The sequence below is a fragment of the Lynx rufus genome, unplaced genomic scaffold (assembly GCF_022079265.1).
Source record: "Lynx rufus isolate CCGP_SWC_20201006 ecotype Redwood Valley unplaced genomic scaffold, mLynRuf1.p SCAF_23, whole genome shotgun sequence".
Lineage (NCBI taxonomy): Eukaryota > Metazoa > Chordata > Mammalia > Carnivora > Felidae > Lynx > Lynx rufus.
The window spans coordinates 697,667-704,009 of NW_025814838.1; the positions used below are offsets into that span (position 1 = coordinate 697,667).

At 38.2% G+C, this 6,343-nt stretch overlaps 1 pseudogene; it reads right to left on the reverse strand.

Moving 5' to 3' along the window:
• Positions 1 to 835: 835 nt before the first annotated feature.
• LOC124518009 (transcription elongation factor A protein-like 8) lies at positions 836 to 2,768 on the reverse strand (annotated as a pseudogene).
• Between the last annotated feature and the right edge of the window lie 3,575 nt (positions 2,769 to 6,343).

Consider the following 6,343-nt stretch of genomic DNA (forward strand, 5'->3'; position numbering starts at 1 on the left):
AATGCCCTGAATGATCTGACCCCAAAACTAGGGGACTTAATAAATAAATGGTTTGGATTATGGGGCTCTTGGTGGAAAAAAAGGTTACTTATTTTAGGAATCATTATCTTCATCTGTGTTTTCTCTTGCACGTGCCTCTACTGCTACTGTGGTATCTGCCTGCAGTGCATGCAAATAGCTGCTAAAGGAATCACCGCTATCCTAGTGAAACTCATTGCTGACCAGTCAGGGCACATTGCAGCAGAGAGGTGTGTGTAACATTCTAATAGCTAGTCACAAGGGGTAGAATGTTGGAGGAGGTCACTGACAGGTTGTGGCCACCAACTGACTCTTGAGCTGGACCTGGGCAATGGGACGCTCCTTACTCTCTCCCCTGTACTTGGCATGTACACTACCCACCATTTCCACAGTAGAAGCCTCAAAAGAGCAATGTGTTGTTGAGACTATCTGGATGGTATAGATGACAGCATGGTTAATATTGTATATAACTTAAACATTTTTTGGATATATGTATGTATGTATATACATATGCATTCACACACAATTTAGCATTTAATCCTGCAAATGTGAGCTGATACTAAACATACTGCTTTGTAACCTGTTATGTTTTACTTCACAAAAGAGAATGAATATATTCTCATGCATATATGTGAAGCTTTCCAATTGAAAAACAGACCTGGAGAATGGGTCAAAATACAAAGTCCAGTGAGATGTTGGTAACAAGGAAACTTTGTTCTTTTACAAAATTCCATCAGATGATTAAAAGTACAAGGGAGTCAAAGATACATCAGAAAATGCTGGCAGTAAGAAAGCAGAGGCCAGAATTTAATATCAGTCAAGAACAGAATTCAAGCCTAAAGCATACAGAATAAGGATGGCTCTATGAATGCCTTTGCTTCCAATGCATCACCACAAACTTGTTTCTTGTTCTTCTCTTCCTATCTCTTCCCTAAGAATTTCCACCTCATCTACTCCTCTTATCATTTCTTCAGGCTCCAAATGCTTCACAGGCATGTCCTCTTTAAACCCATGGCCAGGGGCGCCTGGGTGGCTCAGTCGGTTGAGCGTCCGGCTTCAGCTCAGGTCATGATCTCATAGTCCGTGAGTTCGAGCCCCGCGTTGGGCTCTGTGCTGATGGCTCAGAGCCTGGAGTCTGTTTCAGATTCAGTGTCTCCCTCTCTCTGCCCCTTCCCTGCTCGTGTTCTGTCTCTCTCTGGTCTCTCAAAAATGAATAAACATTAAAAAAAATTGTTTAAACCCATGGCCAGGCCAACTTCTCTGACCTCAGCCACAGCAACTTCTTACTATACACATCGTCAAAGGCAAGGGAAACAAAAGCAAAAATTATTGGGATTTCATCAAGATAAAATGCTTTTGCACAGTGAAGGAAACAATCAACAAACTATAGCAGCCTATGGAATGGGAGAAGATACTTTCAAACAACATATCTGAAAAGTGTTAGTATCCAAAATCTATAAAGAACTTATTAAACTCAACACCTAAAAGCAAATAACCCAGTTAATAAATGGGCAGAAGACATGAATAGGAGACATCCAGATGGCTAACAGAAACATGAGAAGATGCTCAACATCATTCAACATCAGGGAAATACAAATCAAAACCATGATGAGACACCACCTCACACCTGTCAGAATGACTAAAATTAACAACTCAGGAACAAATAGATATTGGTGAAGATTTGGAGAAAGGGAACCCTCTTGTGCTGTTGGTGGGAATGCAAACTGATGCAGCCACTCTGGAAAACAGTATGGAGATTCCTCAACAAGCTAAAAATAGAACTACCCTGTGACCCAGCAATTGTACTACTAGAAAGTTACCTAAGGGCTGCAAAAATACAGATGAAGGGTTACATGCACCCTGATGTTTATAGCATCATTATCAACAATAGCCAAACTATAGAAAGAGCCCAAATGTCCATCGACTGATAAATAGTAAAGAAGGTGTATAATGGAATATTAGTCATCAAAAGGAATAAAATCTTGCCATTTGCAACAACATGGATGGAGCTAAAGTGTATTATGCTAAGCACAATAAATCAGTTAGAGAAAGAAAATACCATAATGATTTCACTCATATGTGGAATTTAAGAAACAAAACAGATGGACATAAGGGGAAAGAAAAAAGAGAGAGGGAAACAAATCATAAGAGACTCTAGCAGAGAACAAACTGAGGGTTGGGGGAGGTAGGTGACTTGGGTAGGGCTAAATGCATGATGCATATTAAGGAGGGCACTTGTCATGTTGAGTACTGGGTGTTATATGTAAGTAATGAATCACTAAATTCTACTCCTGCAAACAAAGACTATGTGTGAACTAAGCAAAATTTAAATAAAAATTTGAACAAATAATGCAAAATTGAAAAACCAAAACAAACAAAAAACCCTAGTCAGGTGGGTCAGCCCTCCTCTAATGTTTCCTTAGGCTTCCTGGCTTGAACCTTCTTTGGAAATGTGAGGATTTCCTTCCACCTCCTGTGGTACATCTTCTGAAGAGTGATCTGTCACAGGCTTTGGCATGTTCTGTGGTTTTCCTTCATTTTCTTCACAAGGCTTTGGCATGTTGAGTATTTTTCTGTTATTTTTTTTTAATAAATTAATCCTGCGGGGATCCAGGGGATTTTCCTCCCACTTCTCTCACACATTTTGTATTGTGCCCCAAAGACCAAGAGTCCTGAAAGGATCTGGGGTACTTTCCTCCTTCTCTGGTAATGAGGAGCTGCTTCAGGGAAACAGGCCTTTGATTATAAGGGCTTCTGCACACGTTGACTCCATTTCATTAATGACTGCTGGATGACTTCCATTCGGTTTTCTAACAGGCCTCAGACAGACCTCATGTCCTCTAGGATCTCATGCCTTGTTAATCAGATGAGTCCATAGAAAAGCCTGCTTTCCTCAGAGTGAACTTTATTTTGGAACTCAAATATTTTGAAAAATAACTTTCATAAACTCACAAAACACTCAGAAAGTATAGAGTTCCCTGTATCTCACCATTTTGTGTGAGACTTATTAGCAGGTAGAATATTCATTAATACATGGCACTCTTGGGATATTTTTTTTAATTCAAGTTAGTTAACATACAGTGTAGTCTTGGCTTCAGGAGTAGAACCCAGTGATTCATCTCTTATATATGACACCTAGTGCTCATCCTAAAAAGTGTCCTCTTTAATGCCCATCACCCATTTAACCCACCCCCATCTACCCCCAAGCCAGCAACCTTCAGTTTGTTCTCTGTATTTAACAGTCTGTTATGGTTTGCCTCCCTTTCTTTTTTTATCTTAATTTTCCTTCCCTTCCCTTATGCTCATCCATTGAATTTCTCAAATTCCAAGTATGACTGAAATCATATGATAGCTGTCTTTCTCTGACTGACTTATTTCACTTAGCATAAGACCCTCCAGTTCCATCATGTTGTTGCAAATGTCAAGAATTAATTATTTTTCATCATATATATACCACATCTTCTTCATCCATTCATCAGTTGATGGACATTTGGGCTCTTTCCATAATTTAACTATTGTTGATAGTGCTGCTATAAACATTGGGATACATCTGCCCCTTTGAATCAGCATTGTTTAAAGTCCTTTAAGTTCCTAGTAACCTACATAATTTTACAGAGTGGTTACACAAGTTTGCATTCCCACTACAGTGCAAAAAATGTTCCTCTTTCTCCACATCCTCGCCAACATCTATTGGTTCCTGAGTTGTTAATTTTAGCCATTCTGACAAGTGTGAGGTGATATCTCATTGTGGTTTTGATTTGTATTTCCCTGGTGATGAGTGGTGTTGAGCATCTTTTCATGTGTCTGTTTCCCATCTGGAAGTCTTCTTTGGAAAAGTGTCTATTCATGTGCTCTGCCCATTTCTTCACTGGTTATTTGTTTTTTGGGGGGGATGTTGGGTTTGGTAATTTCTTTATAGATTTTTGATATTAACCCTTTATCCAATATGTCATTTGCAAATATCTGCTCCCATTCCGTTGGTTACCTTTTAGTTTTGTTGATTGTTTCCTTTGCTGTGCAGAAGATTTTTATCTTTATAAGTTCCCAATAGTTCATTTTTGCTTTTATTTCCCTTGCCTCTGGAGACATGTCAAATATGAAGTTGCTGCAGCCTAGGTCAAAGAGGTTGTTGTCTGTTATCCCCTGTAGGATTTTGATGGTTTCCTGTCTCACATTTAGGTCTTTCATCATTTTGAATTTATTTTTGTGTATGGTATAAGAAAGTGGTCCAATTTAATTCTTCTGCATGTTGATTTCCAGTTCTCCCAGCACCATTTACTAAAGAGACTTTTTTCCATTGGATATTCTTTCATGCTTTATCGAAGATTAGTTGGCCATGTATTAGTGGGTCCACTTTTGGGTTCTTGATTCTGCTCCATTGACATGTGTGTCTGTTTTGGGGCCAATACCATACTGTCTTGATGATTATAACTTTGTAATACAGGTTAAAGTGTGGGATTGTGAGGCGCCTGGGTGGCGCAGTCGGTTAAGCGTCCGACTTCAGCCAGGTCACGATCTCGCGGTCCATGGGTTCGAGCCCCGCGTCGGGCTCTGGGCTGATGGCTCGGAGCCTGGAGCCTGTTTCCGATGCTGTGTCTCCCTCTCTCTCTGCCCCTCCCCCGTTCATGCTCTGTCTCTCTCTGTCCCAAAAATAAATAAACGTTGAAAAAAAATAAAAAATAAAAAAAAATAAAGTCTGGGATTGTGATGCCTCCAGCTTTTTTTTTTTTTTTAACATTACTTTGGGTATTTATGCTTCCATATAAATTTTAAGATTGTTTGTTCTAACTCTGTGAAGAATGCTGGTGTTATTTTGATAGGGATTTATTGAATATGTATATTGCTTTGGGTAAGTATCAACATTTTAACAATATTTGTTTTTCCAATCCATGAGCATGGAACATTTTTTCCATTTCTTTGTGGCTCTTCAATTTCTCTCATAAGCTTTCTAAAGTTTTCAGCATACAGATCTTTTACCTCTTTAGTTAGGTGTATTCCTAGGTATTATGGGTTTGGGAGCAATTGTGAATGGGATCGATTCCTTGATATCATTTTCTGTTGCTTAATTTTTGGTTTATAGAAATGCAACTGATTTTTCTACATTGATTTTATATCCTAGGACTTTGCTGAATTCATGCATCAAATCTAGCAGTTTTTTGGTAGAGTCTTTCAAGTTTTCCAGGTATAATGTCACCTACACAGAGTGGAAGTTTTACTTCTTTGCTAATTTGGATGCCTTTTATTTATTTTTGTTGTCTGCTGAGGCTAGGACTTCCAATACTATGTTGAACAACAGTGGAAAGAATGGACGTCCCTGTTGCATTTCTGATCTTAGGGGAAAAGATCTCAGTTTTACCCCATTGAGGATGATATTAGCTGTGGACCTTTCATATATTACTTTTATGATGTTAAGGTATGTTTCTTCCATCCCTACTTTCTTGAACATTTTTATCAAGAAAGGATACTGTAATTTGTCAAATGCTTTTTCTGCATCTATTGACAGAGTCATATGGTTCTTGTCCTTTCTTTTATAAATATGGTGTATCACACTGATTGCTATGCTAATATTGAACCAGCCCTGCAGCCCAGGAATAAATCCCACTTGGTCATGGTGGATAATTCTTTTAATGTCCTCAATTTGCTAGTATCTTGTTGAGAATTTTTGCATCCAGTTTCTTCAGGGATATTGGCCTGTAATTCTCCTTTTTATTGCAGTCTTTGTCTGGTTTTGGAATCAAGGTAATGCTGGCTTTGTAGAATGAGTTTGCAAGCTTTCTTTCCATTTCTTTCTTTTTTTTTTAAGAGTTTGAGAAGAATAGGTATTAACTCTTCTTTAAATGTCTGGCAGAAATCCCCTGGGAAGCCATTTGCCTAGAACTCTTGTTTGCTGGGAGATTCTTGATAACTGATTCAATTTCTTTGTTGGTTATAGATCTCTTTAAATTGTCTATCTCTTTATGTTTAAGTGTTTGTAGTCTGTGAGTTCCTAGGAATTTTTTCATTTCTCCCAGATGGCCCAATTTGTATTGTATTTCTGTGGTGTTGGTTGTGATCTCTCTTTTTCATTTGTGATTTTATCCATTTGAATCCTTTCTCTTTTTTTCTTAATAACTCTTTTTATGGGGTTATCAATTTATTAATTCTTCCAGAGAACCAGCTCTTGGTTTCATTGATCTGTTCTACTGTTTTTGTTTGTTTCTATATCATTTATTTCTGCTCTAATCTTTATTATTTCCCTACTTCTACTGGCTTTAGGCTTTATTTGCTGCTGCTCTTCTACCTCCTTTAGGTGTAAAGTTAGGTTGTGTATTTGGGACCTTTCTTG